This window comes from Protopterus annectens, chromosome 6.part0 (genome assembly GCF_019279795.1).
Source record: "Protopterus annectens isolate FY-2018-M chromosome 6.part0, PAN1.0, whole genome shotgun sequence".
NCBI lineage: Eukaryota > Metazoa > Chordata > Ceratodontiformes > Protopteridae > Protopterus > Protopterus annectens.
The window spans coordinates 204,790,081-204,804,165 of record NC_056737.1 but is presented as its reverse complement, the minus strand read 5'-3'; the positions used below and the strand labels follow the sequence as shown (position 1 = coordinate 204,804,165).

General features: G+C 43.7%; 1 protein-coding gene across 5 annotated transcripts in view; it reads right to left on the bottom strand.

Moving 5' to 3' along the window:
• The window catches only part of FUT8 (fucosyltransferase 8), a 2,643,272-nt gene that overhangs the window by 946,136 nt on the left and 1,683,051 nt on the right, over positions 1–14,085 (bottom strand). The gene's annotated exons all lie outside the window — the stretch shown is intronic.

Genomic DNA, 14,085 nt, shown 5'->3' with positions numbered 1-14,085 from the left:
AATCTGAGGTATATTTGGAACAAGTGGTTCCAGTCCTTGTGCCTGGTTCCAAGCACAGAATCTCTTCCATTTTTCTGCATAAGATTTCCTGGTGCTGGGCCTCCTGGCTTCTAAAATGACATCCACAACAGCTTTACAGAGAGGTGTGGTCTGAGTGGCTATATTATCTGCCATGCAGCCAGATTTAAGGTTCTGAGTTGACTGCAGAATCTGATTGTTTTGTTGAGTCAGAAGATGAGGAATTTGAGGTAAAGGCCAGGCTAGGCCTTGAGACAAGGTCTTTAGGATTGGGTACCAGTGCTGGCGTGGCCAGTCTGGGGCAATCAGGATCATTTTTGGCTTCGCTTGTCTGACTTTTAGGAACACTTTGGGAAGAAGAGGCAGTGGAGGAAAGGCAAACTGTCAGGGTTTTCCAGCTGAATAATAGAGCATCCACTTTCCATGCTTGTGAGTGACAAGTTCTTGTGCAGAATTTCTGTAGTTGGCAGTTGTGAGGGGAGGCAAAAAGATCTATGTATGGGCGTCCCCATTTCCTTGTTATCATGCTGAAGACCTGTGGATTTAGTTTCCATTCGTGAGGATCCATGAGATTTCTGCTTAGTTCACATCTGCCAGTGTGTTTTTTGTTCCTGGCAGGAATTGTGCCTGCAGATGTACCTGATAGGTCAGTGCTGTATTCCACAAAGTCATGGCTTGCCTGCAGAAGGGGTAGGAATATATGCCCCCTTGCTTGTTTATGTACCACATAACTGTGGTATTGTCCATCTTTAGTAATAGTTGTCCTGGATGTAGTAGATCCTTGAAGGCTGTCAGAGCATTCTGTACAGCTAGCATCTCTTTTTGCTTGATGTGAAGATGCATTTATTCCTTGGGCCACATGCCCTGAATACATTTTCCTGCCATGTGTGCCCCCCAGGCATAATCCGATCCATCCGTTGTTATTGTCTGCCTGGCTGTGGGTAAGGTGAAAGGCTGTCCCTTGTTGAGGTGACAGGCCTGGGACCACCATCGAAACTCCTGTTGAGGGCAGCAAATTACAGTTATTATTGTTTCCAGGCTGTGGCAATGTTGAGTCCAAACACTTTTTAGATACCATTGTAATTTCCTCATATGCAGTCTTGCATATGGAATTAGTAGAATGCAGGATGCCATGAAGCCCAGGGCCTGCAGAATTGTTCTTGCAGGGAGCTGGGTCTTTGTTGCCATCATTTGAAAGTAATGTGTCAGTTGCCTTTGCTTGTCTGGCGTGAGATAAGCCATCTGGGCAGTTGTATTTAAGCTTGCACCCAGGAATATTATCTCTTGAGAGGGCACTAGTTTTGATTTATTTTTGTTTACTGTGTACCCTAGGCAAATTAGTAATCTTTTTACAAACGCCAGATGTTTTAGTAGAATGTCCTTGCTCTCTGCTTGAATAAGGCAGTTGTCCAAGTAGGGATATATTTGAATTCCTTTTTGTCTGCAAAATGCCATTACCGGTGCCAGGTTTTTCGTGAAGACCCTGGGTGCAGTAGATAAGCCAAAGGGCAGTGCAGGGAATTGGTAATGCATTGAGCCAGCTATGAATCTGAGGTATCTTCTGCAAGATTGTCTGATTGGTACATGCAGGTATGCCTCCTTGAGGTCCAAAGTAACTAGCCAAGCCTTCTTGCCTAGCATGGGTAGAAGTTGCTGTAGTGTTAACATTTTGAATTTTGGAACATCCAGAAAAGTATTTAGGACTGACAAGTCCAGTATTGGTCTTCAGGCCAGACTTTGTCCTTTCTGGGTACCAGGAAAAGTCATGAGTAAATTCCTTGTCCCTGTTCTTGATGTGGTACTCTTTGAATAGCTCCCATATCCATGAGGGCAGCAATTTGTTTTTGTGCCTCTGCCCATTGGTTTTGTGGCAGGTCCGGCATACCTTTTGATTTTGGAAGGGTGTGAAAGGGGAACCTGTAACCCTGAGAAACAATATTCAGTACCCATTTGTCCTGGGTGATTATGTGCCAATTTTGTGAGAAAAGTGCTAGCTTTCCACCTAAGGGTGCTGCCAAAAGGTAAGTGCTTGGCATCTGTAGAGGGAAGTCATTGGGACTGTTTCCTATAAGGTTGTGATTTGTCTTCTCCTCCTTTGGGGGCTGAAGCACCCCATTGTTTAGGTCTGTAGCAGCCTTGGGGCTGAGATCTGCCTCTTGGGCGTCTGTATCTGCCTCTTTGTGGCCTGTATGACACCGGGAAGGACCAATTTTTGAAGGCCAGTTTCTGCTAAACCTCGGTGGTTGAACCTGTAAGAAATCCTTCACTGTCTGCATTGATTTTGCTTTATCCTCCATTTTCTTTAAGACTTCTTCTGCCTTAACACCAAACAAAGTATCGTGCTGTAGTGGAGCATCCAATAAATTTACTTTAACATGTTCAGGTAAACTTTGTTCTTTTAACCAAGCATGTCTTCGAATGACACAGCCTGCAACTGCGGCTCTACAAGAAGCCTCTAATGAATCAAATTCAATTTGCAGAGTATGCTTTCCCACTTGTTCAGCTGCATGCAATAAATCCTGCATTTCCTTATTGTCAGGACTTTGAGTTTGTAAGCATTTCTGTTTTAATAAAGACATGAAGTACTGTTGATATTTAAGAATGTGAAACTGGCAGTTTAAAGCCCTTACAGCCAAAGTAGCAGAAGTGTAAACTTTTTTCCCCCATCTATCCAGAGCTCTAGAACCTCTATCAGAGGGAAAAGGTTTTTTTTGCAGTGGAAGCCTTAGCCCCTTTGGGACACTGAGAAATTGTTTCTGGGTCAGCAGCAGGGTTTTTATAAAGAAATTTATGAGAGTCAGGGACCCTGTAGTACCTGTCTGGCTTGACTGGTGCAGGGGGTAAAGAATCAGGAGACAGACTGGATTCAGAGAAAACATCAACAATATCAAGCACAGGGGGGATTAGCCAGGGGCTTGTGCTGAGGCAATAAAAGAAGGTCTCTGAGCCTTTTCTTGGATTCTGAATAATCCTGGCTCTCCCAATGGAAATGCTCCCTCATGGTGTGCAGGGTTTCCCCCAAAAGAATAATCCTCAAGTGGAGAGGCTGAAGGTATAAATTCTTCTGCATCAGAATCCTCATAGGGAGGGAGAGAATATCCCTGATCTGAAGAGGAATCAGAGGAAATAGAAACCTGGTCAGAGGAATCATAGTCAGTGTCTTGCCTAAGGCCTTCTATCAGGAGGGGGATGGGAACCCCTGATCAAAGTAATTAAGTCTTCAGCCATTTTAAGCATCTGTTTCTGTGACATGGATGACTGTCCTGGAGAATGCTGTACTTGTTTTCTTGTCTTTAATGGTGATTTTGACTTTGCCTTGGCTGCTGCAGAGGACTTAATAGTAAGCTGTGAAGGTCTGAAAACACCCTCAGAAGCCGATGCCTGCACAGCGGCTCCAGACCCATCTGAGGAAATCGTTTCGGCAGGCCCAATACCTTGAGTTTCCAGAGGCCTAGGTGTCTCCACGTGGGAGTCTGATACGGCCTGTGGCTCTGAGGTAGCGGGTGTCAGGGGCTGTGAAAGCGCCTCACTGAGAACCGGTGACTGGCCTAGAAGAGGCTTTGTCGTCAGTTTTGGACCTCGGATGCCTGTCTTTTTCCTTGTCTTTGCGTTTTTTATGAATTCCGGTCGTCGGTTGTTCTGACGACATTATATAGTTAAACCTCTGGCCAAAGTAATGTAAAGCAAAATCAAACCGACGCTTAATAGTATGTCTGTTGAGTCTAGCACAAAACCAACAACTAGTAACGTTGTGGTCAGGGCCTAGGCAAGGAATACAGTAAGAGTGAAAATCCTTATGCGGCATTTGCTTCCCACAAGAAATACAATTGTTAACTTTTACTGACATCAGTCTGAAGCAAGAAAAAGTTTCCCCAACGGGGTACTTAGCTTTATTGAAGACTTCGGTTCTGAAACTCTATTTCGAAACTCTCAGGTGTCGGCCGACCAGCACTTGCCAACTGCTTTTGCTTCGGGCACCGCGCAGCAAGAAAGACTGAAGAAAATGGCGTCGGTTGCATCTTTTATACCCCTGGCGCACTGACGTCAGGGAAGAGGCGACAGCAACCGACACCGGACCTAGACTTTGGAACTCAGGCCGACTGTGGGTAGCCTGCCAGTAGGATAACCCAAGTGTAATGACTGCAACAGTGAAACACGATGAACATCCAAATAAATGAGTTTATTTGTCGAAGACAGGGCCGCCCCAAAAGCCTCCAGGAACACAGATTCTTCAGAAGGGGTTTGTGAGGACCATTCACCTTTCTGTTGAAGGATTTCTAGGATGTCTCCAAAGGAGACTTAATCAGGTGATGATCAGGGTGTGTCCTGGGTGAGGGACTCCATAGGGGAGTCTATGTGCCTCCTCTTGCACATGATCTTTCGAGGGACCTCCTCTGTGGGATGCTCGGGGTATGTGAAATGGTCTGGAGGCTCCTTGGGGTAGGCTGACATATGGCAGGAATGACTTGACTCAGTGTTGGACCCAATGAAGGACAGAGAGGATCCAAGAAATGAGGGACTGGTTCTCTGATCCTAGAGAAGGCCTTCTCTGCAACCTGGAAGGCCAATGGGCCTGGAAAGACCCCCCACTCCCCTTGGAGCTGAAGCAACTGAGGGAAAGAAAGCAGAGGCAACATCGGATCCTAGGCCTCCAGGCAGAGTCAGAACCGAGCTATCGAGAGTCCAGGCACCAACAGAAAGTGCTGGATCCAACAGAGTTGGAGGCAAAGACAAGCCCCAGGACCCAGCGACAACATCTCAGATAAGAGACCCACTCAAATCTGACAAAACTGGAGCAGGTCTAGTCAGGGACATTGCTGTAGTCAAGGAAGGTACTCTCCTTGAATCAGACGCCAACTCTCTCTGGTATCCAGGATCCTGGGGTTCCAAAACCATGGGCCGGATCAGAGAAGGAGTCTATGATGGAGCACTCATGGATCCAAGATGGGATGGAGTTGTGAAGACCCCCATCTGGATCTGAGCTCTGAGGAACATCCTCATCATCCTGTCCACATTGGCCACTGTCAAGCTTTGAGAAGACCTAGAACAGAAAGCGGGTCTGGATTTAGCTGGAGTCTGCATAATTTAGAAAGGGAGAGCCGGAGACACTGGTTTGAGAAGATCCACTTATGTATTTCTCCTAACAGCCAGAGCCAAGGTAGAGGTATTTGGTGTAGGAGAACCTGAAATGACAATGGTTCCTATCAGATCCGAAGTGGTCATAGAATCGGAGGAAAACATAGCTTTGCTACGATTCTCACATGGCTCCAACGAAGCCCTTGGGGAAGCAGAGAGGGTTTGTCTTTTTAGATCCTTGAAGCTGACATGCTTAGATGGGGTCTGAGCTCCAGATGGACACGATGCAGGTAACAGGCCTTACAATGTGAGCATGTTGCGTCTGTCCAGCGAGGCCCTTGGATTAAAAGATGCATACACCTTGCACTCAACATTCAAGTCCCATGGTCCTAAACAACAGACACACTTCTTGTGGGCATCTGAATTAGGGAAGTCAATGCCCATATGAAATGCATATCTTGAAGCCTGTAGGTTTATGGACATTATTTAGTCTAAGGTGAAAAAGTAAACTAACTACGTTTTTCAAAAACACACATACAACCAAAAACAGCAACGGCTGTATCGCTAAACTATTTTAAGTTAGACAGCAAATATTATAAGCAAAGGTTTTTTTTAATATATATATATATATATATATATATATATATATATATATATATATAAGCTAGAAAGCAAGTGTCAACTGCACCAATGCAAAGGCAGAAGGAGGGAAAAAAGGGGCAGCATTCCCCAACGCCGGCGGAAAGCTACAGAAAGAGAGAGGATAACAAGATAATAAGTTTTGAAAAAGAAAAATACTTGGTTCAACACAAGTCTCAGATTCCCACTCGAGACTCAAGAATCCATGTCTGGATGCACTGGTGGCAAATGAGATCGGAGGATTAGGGAAGGTGTGTTGCGTTATGGGAAGATGAGGAGCTAGAGACTCAGATCCATAAGTCTTGGAAAAACATACAAATCACATCTGAAAATTCATCAATAAGGAAGAGTGAAAAAGACATCATCAGATCAGGTAATTAATATACACGCAAAAGATTTATCAAAAGACAGCAGTGATCACAAAATAAAATGACACTGGCCTGAAAAAGTTCAAACACACAGAGTTTGCTTTACTAAAAAAAGCTCTTTCAAGCATGGTATTTACTGCATCAATGAAAACCAAATGTAAATTCAGAATATTTTCTTTCAAAATCATATGAAAATTATAATATAGAACACAGAGCAAACCTTGAGCTAATGGCTGGATGCCATATAGTTCAACATTTACACTTCCTGACTACAGGTGCCTTACACTCGTGCTTACCACAAATCAGAAGCTCTACGGGGAAAATAAGCCTCTCCAGCTTCTCAGTGAATCACCACAGAAGGTGGTTTGATGTAAAGGAAAGTCCTAGTCATGAGATTATGCTGCCAGATCAATTTCCTTTCCACCTATTAAACTTTTTGCATAAGGTTTCAGCAGAGAGCACAGACCCACTGAGAAGCATGAAGGGCTACATTTTACAACATTACAGCTTTCTTGGAGACCTCACAGTAAGACGTTGTCCTGTTCGATTCTCAGCTAAAGCGTCTTCTGTGTGGAGACATGCGTGAATGGGCATACCTTCGTTGAAGGTTGTGCGTTAGGGCTGGCAACCCGGCACGTAAAAAATCTACTGCCAATCATTAGCGGACCGGAGTTCCGCTGTGGTGACCCCTAACCGGGAAATGCCGAAAGACACAACAACAGCTTTCTTGGAGACCTGCTCTCAGTGTTAAGTGAAATAATCTAGTATAATGAATGCCCCTTCAAAAAACAGCATGACATCAGACTAAATTACCTGCACCAACTTTTTGGAATAGCGTTCAGACAGTGTTTAATAAAGAAAATCAACAGACCAGGAAAAAAAAAAACACATTTAGTGAAATTCAGTTTGTTTATGCTTCAAAATCTGACCACGTTTACTTATCCTTGATTGGGTGGATCATGCACTCTTTCTTGTTTTCTCAGAAAAGAAATTAGACAACTGGGGAGCAACAACAAATGACATTTCACAAAGGATAATCTGTGTGTGAATTATCAGTATCTTGCAGTTACATTGCAACAATAACTGGGTCATAAATCGAAAGGCCGTCAAGCTTATGCATGCAAGAGTTCTGAATAAACCTTACTTATTTTAGAAACATAATAGGTGTGGGCTTGCCTGGAAACGGTTCCCCCTAGAATACTGCCTTAAGACTTGATGCCTTTCAATTTTATCACTACTCTGCTACAGTCAGATCATTCAACTCAAAAATTGCATCACACAGTGAATTTCCCTTTTAAAGGGGTTTACTTGAACATGCATACATAATTAAAAAAATATATGCAACAACACTTCACATGACCTAATAATATTGGTTTGTCCATTTTGAAATATTACTGCAATTTCATAAATTCATGCAAATTAAATAAACCAACTATTAATAAAGACGGCAAGACAATAATCAAAATGTGTCCCGATGCACAGACTCCAGGTCTGACAAACCATACAAAAAGAAACCGACTATAGTCTCAACATATTTCTCTACAAGACAGTATATTTTACATAAAAAATTAAGTCACTTGTCAGAAAGGCCCACTGGAAGAATACTTCCTATGTAACACCTCCACAGAGAATGTCTGTTAAAATGAAAATCAGAGCATATTTACAGCAATAAGTTTAAGTTCAAAATTTATGAATTCTTACCAGTCAATAATTTTAAAAGACTTTCAAATCATTAATGCCTTCCCCACTAATTATACTTGAGGAAATGAGTTCAACACCATTATTAAGCCCTGGAGCTGTTCTCTAAAAAGAGGAAGACTTTACTGGGGCCCTAGGATAATGCAATTGCTAAACTTAAATTGTAAATGGACTTATTTATTTCTTGCTTACATTAGCATCAGTCTTGGTTAGAGTGTTTTGCGGTGGGCTAAGTATACCTGTCACATTACAGCTGTGCACCACTTCTAATTGTGATTAGCGGACCTTCCTCCTCAGAGCAAGAGTCTATTGTGTATGTTAAGAGTGTGTGTGGGGGGTTCTATATTACTTCATGGAAAGCTAATTCAATAGACCATCTGTTTACCGAACAAAATACATTGAGTGTTCACTTCAGCCAAGGAAAGGACAGAGTTTACCTTTTTTCCCCACTGTAGTGTGATCTCAGAGTTGGTGGGGGGGGGGGGGCACACCCCCACACCTGGGTGGGTTTGAAATACTGTGTCGTGTGTGATGTTTGGAATGCTTGTCAAGTCCTTACTTTGTCTGGGTAAATAATTTGTTGACATGAACATATGATGTATTTTCCTTGATGTACGGAGATTTGATGAAGTAATACAGACCCATGAGGTGTAGTACATACTAATCACAAATGGACTTAAATGGATACATGACTATAAAAGGGATTATAACAACTGAGTTGTATAACATCACTAATCCTTTTATTCCCACTATACTGGGGTAGCACAGTGTCTCAGTGCTAAGAATTTTGATTCTCCGTTTTAGGGTCTAGGGTTCAATCCTGACCTCCCAGTCACACTTTCTGTACAGTCTGAATGCTTTCCCTGTGTTTATAAGTTTTCTCTTTCACTCCCACTTCTACACATCTCTCAAAACACGCTGGTTGACTGACTGCATTAAACTGTCCATATACCTACGTACTGTAGTTACCCCACGCCTACACTGTTCAGGTCACATCTGAAAAAAGGGTCCAACTCCAAGGACCAGCACACGTATGCAAAATATCACATTCTTATCAATCAACAGTATCACATACAAAAAGAAAAAAATATCAATCCATATCTTAATGAACAGCAAAGTCTGGGGGTACACGAAGGAAAATTCAGGTAATTTCTCTCAGTGATCACTGGTCACTTAAGCTGTCGGTTTACTGTCCGAGGAATACCAGATATGTCACCTTAGCTTGGGCTTGGATACATCGCACTCATCATATCCACCACAAGACAAAAGCAAGGAAGTCTGTATTGCACATTTATGCTGCAAAGAATTCCTATGAGAACTGTCAGCCTACTGAATTCACTGTGCTTGGACAATAACAAAAATATTGCTACACTAAAACAAGTGCATTTTTACAGATAAAATCTGTAGCACTTTAGTATGAAGGCTTACTATGCTGACTGATAAAGGCAGGAAAAAAAAAAAAATTATCCATCAATACAAACCCCACAAACTGCTGCCACAATGAGAGAGAAACAGGAGTGACTTAGTTACATCAGCTGAAATTGATTTTAGCTAACAACTCATTTTATCGAACATTTTCAATCTAGTTCACTGTCCAGTTTTAACAGCATGTCAAGGACACAAAGCCTTTTCCTTCACTACTGTGCATCTCAAGACAGTATGAATCTGTAGGTTGGAGCCTGACCACTTCCACAGCACCCTAATGCCCTTAAAGTACAGCTATAAACACAGAATCCTACCAACTATATTCCTTTCTATAAAACTTCTTGCTTACTGACAGCCATCTAGTCGAACAAAGCTGCAGAAAGACCCACTCTGCAGCAAGTCTCATTACAGTCGGTTAATGGTAATGGCAATCTAATTAAAAGTCTGGGGATTTTCCTGTGTGAGACATGGAAGTGTTGAACAAGTAGTTACCCTGTTGATGAAAAAAGAAGTTATGTACTCACCATAACGTTCCATGTGAGTTGTTCATCTCGCCTTCATTCTTACAGATGGGTTCAGAGCCAATCCTCGGCTCCGAGTCGGCCTACTACAAAGCTTGAGGTCTTCAGACAGCTTGAGGCCAAGTCCCTATCTCATGATGCACCTTGAGTTACCTCAGATCTTGTCTGCTGCCTCTAATAATACCATATGCCATTTGATCACTTTTTTTAGGTAAAAAACATAGAAAGACAAAGCAACCATGATAAAACTAATATCTTGGTCCTCAGAAAACCCTGGAGGGGGTAGGAGGGTGGGAAGTAAGAATGAAGCCGAGATGAGCAACTCACAAAGAACATTATCTATCTCACCATTCATTCTTACAGATTGGGTAGTGTCCCAAGCACCATCTTTCTCGGGTGGCTCATGGGAGTATGTTTTTCAGGACAGAAGAACCAAAGGAGGCCCTATCAACTTTGTAATGAATGATAAAGGTATGAGGTTTTGACCAAGTGGCTGCTGCACAAATATTGTCTATAGGAAGCCTAGCAGAAAAGGCTGAGGATGTGGACACTGCTCTGGTAGCATGAGCCTCAATTTTGTGTTGTAGGGGTAAATTGTCAGCTGAGTAAGTGAAAGTGATGCAATCAGATAACCATTTAGATAGTGTTGTTTTTGTCACTGGCATACCTTTCCTGGAATCTGAGAAGGAAACAAAAAGTTGTTCTGATCTTCTGAATTCTTTAGTTCTATCCAGGTAGAATCTGAGCTGTCTGTGAACATCAAGCTTGTGCAGCATATACTCTAAGTTGTTGGTGTGTTTGGGGAAAAACACTGGTAAATCTATAATCCGGTTAAGGTTAGCTTCAGTACAAACTATAGGTAAGAATGAAGGATTTGTTCGTAGGGAAACTCTGTCAGCATGAAACACCAAATATGGAGGTTTTATGGACAAGTCCTGTAGTTCCGATACTCTTCGGGCAGACGTGATGGCTACTAAACATATAGTCTTCTAAGACAAAAATTTCAAATCACATGAGGAAGATGGCTCGAAAGGTGGGAGAATAATGTGTGAAAGCATAAAATTTAGGTTCCATGGGGTATAAGGAGATTTAACTGGTGGTCTGAGGTGGAAGATCCCTTTGAGAAAGGCTTTGGATAGCTTGTGTGACATTATATTAAATCCTTCAATACCAAGATGAAAATTAGAGATGGTGGCAAGCTGTACCCGAATTGTAGCTGCCGCTGCTCCTTTGTTCAAAAGCATATTCAAAAATTCCAATATAGAGGAAATAGAGGCTTGGTAGGGAACAATGTTATTCTGAGAAGCCCATATAGAAAATCTCCTCCATTTGCTAAGGTACAACTTCCTAGTAGAGGATTTATGAGAAGATATTAAAATATGCTGTGTTTCATTTGAGAGGTTATAGCAACTGGCTATGTTGGGAATTGGAGCAGCCAAGCTGTCAATTTTAGGGACTGAAGGGGGGGATGAAGAGCCCCCGACGAATGCGTCAGGAGGTCTAGAACTGGGTCCAGAATCCAAGGCTCTTCCAACAGATGGAGACGGAGGAAGGGGAACAAAATCTGATGAGGCCAATGAGGAGCTATTAGAATGATGGTCCTTCCCAGGGCTTTTGCTTTCTGTAGTACTTTGGGTATCATGAGAATTGGTGGGAAAGCATAAAGGAGACCCGGAGGCCAATCGTGTATGAGTGCGTCCCTTGGGGAATCTCCCGGGGGGGGGGGGGGGAATTAAGGCAAAGTAGCTTCTGCATTTTGTGTTCATGTGGGAAGCAAAAAGATCGCAGCAAGGCTGGCCACATCTGCGGAATACTCTCTCCTCTATCTCTTTTTTGAGGGACCACTCCGTGAGGCAACAAAATTGCCCTGCTCAGTTTGTCCCCAATCATGTTAGATTTCCCCGGGGTGTGCATTACTATCAGAAAGCGCTGGGTGGATGCAGCCCACTGCCATACTCTTAGGGCCTCTCGACAAAGGGGATAGGACCTGGTTCCTCCTTGTTTGTTCAAGTACTAGACCACTGACATGTTGTCCGTCTGAATCGCAATTGTCTCCAGAGGGAGAGAGTCCTGAAAGTACTGCAATGCCAAGAGTAGCGCTCTCATCTCCAGGACATTGATATATAGATGTGTCTCTTGTTCGGTCCATGTGCCTTGACCTGTTCTTCCCTGAAAATGCCCCCCCTCCACACGATCAGGGAAGTGTCCGTGGTCACTGTGGCCAATGGTGAAGGAAGGATAAAAGGACGACCTATCGTTACTTGGAGAGGTCAACCACCACCGAAGATCCTTTTTGCATGTGTTTGTTACAATAATGAGATGAGACATTGGGAGCTCCTGATTAAGACCATTGCATGAACAGCAGCTATTGTAGGATCCGCATGAGCATGCGACCCAATGAAATTGTTATAACAGCAGCTGCCATCATCCCTAACAACTTTTGTACTTCTGATGCTGGGACCTTGCCTCTGGATATGATGTTCTGAATTTGCTGACAAAGTAGTAATATCCTTTCTGATGGAAGTTTTAATGTGGTGGTGGTGGTGGTGGTGGTGGTGTCCAATTCTGCTCCGATAAAAATGATATGTTGCGATGGTGACAAGGCAGATTTTACTGAGTTTATGGTAATGCCTAGTTGATTGCAAAGAGTAAGAGTGGTGTCCCTGGCTTGTATTAGCTGATGCCTGGTGGTGGCAGTGAGGAGCCAATCGTCTACGTATGGAAACACCTAGAATCCCAAACGCCTCAGGTGAGCCGTGACCACTGCCATACATTTGGTAAACACTCTGGGGGCTGCAGTGAGACCAAAGGGCAGGGCTCAAAATTGGTAATGATTGGTTCCCAGCCAGAAGCGCAGATGATCCCTGAATGGTCTGGCCATTTTTATATGGTAGTACGCATCCTGGAGATCTATTGAGCACATCCAATTGTATTTCCCTAAGAAGGGTGAAGCGTGACCATTTGGAACTTCTCCTTCTTGACAGATCTGTTTAGTCCCCTGTCTTTTTTGGAACTAAAAAGAATCTTAAGTTCCGGATCCAGTCTGATCTGCTTTGACTGGCTGGATGACTCTCTTTCTTAGCAACGTTTGGACCTCTACTGTTGCTTGTTCCCTGTAACTGGGTGGAACGTCCGGGATTTTTGTTGTCAATGGAGGGGGGATGGTGAAGGGAATAGAATATCCTCTGGAAACTATGCTTTGTACCCAGTTGTGGTTTGTTATTTTGAGCCAGGCATCTGGATACAAAGACAGGCGACTCCCGACTGCCTACAGAGTAGGACAATCGGGCCTCCTTTCAGGAGCGCTGGTAGGGCTTCCCAAAGAACTGGTCTCTGTCACCCTGGTTTTGCGGACCCCCTCTGCCGCGAGGGTGGCGTCTTTCATTATTGCCCCCCCCTCCTCTGCCCCTGGAGGGGGGTTCACCATGTGTGTCCAGAAAGGCTCCTTGGACTTTTTGGAACCACATCTTTCCTCCCTTTTGACCCTTGAGGTAGGGTCTAGTAGGGGTGGAAAAACTGACTCAAACAGCAAAGTCTTCCCTTCTTGCTCACACCTGGTCAAAGTTTCCTTAACTTTGGGGCCGAAAAGGGATGAGCCATCAAAATGGGTGCTGACAAAGGATGACTTAAAGGGCTCTGCAAAGGAACATAAGCGCATCCAGGAGTGTCTCCTGAGAGCAATTCCTGTACCCACTGCCCTAGTCTTTCTATCAGCTGCATATGAGATGAGACGCATGGATGAGTTCACTATGGAATTAAGGGTAGCAAGCTGGGAGGCAACTTTGTCTGAAGCTCCTTCAGTTACCGTACCCTGAAGAATATCTCCAAGCTCTTTTAGGAAGTCTCTTTGCAGTCTTGTGAAATGTGTAAGACAGTTCAGTGAACGCATGGCAAAAGTCACTGAACTATACATGCACTTCCTGTATCTACCCATGATCCTAGAGTCTCTGTTAGGAAGATGAACAGAAAAAGAAGCTTCTGACATCTCCTTTTTCATGGCTGCCGCCACCACCATGGCATCAACAGGCACTCCCTTAGTGAGAAAAGACTTATCCTGAGGGGCAGAAATAAATTTATTGGGCCTCCTAGGGACAGGCTCCATGGTGTCCAGAGACTCCCACGCCCTCTTCATGAGACCAGCTCCATGAGCTCATCAAAGGGTGGAGACACCCAAAAGGTGGAGGGTTGAGACCAAAGGCCTTCAGGAAGCCCAACTCATCTTCAGTAGGGTTGATGGGCTTCCAGCCACCCCTCTGCTTACGGATTTCTAATATATCTGCAAATTAGATATCTTCCGAGGGGGACCCTTCTGATGCATCTAAATCGGTGTCAGATGAGAG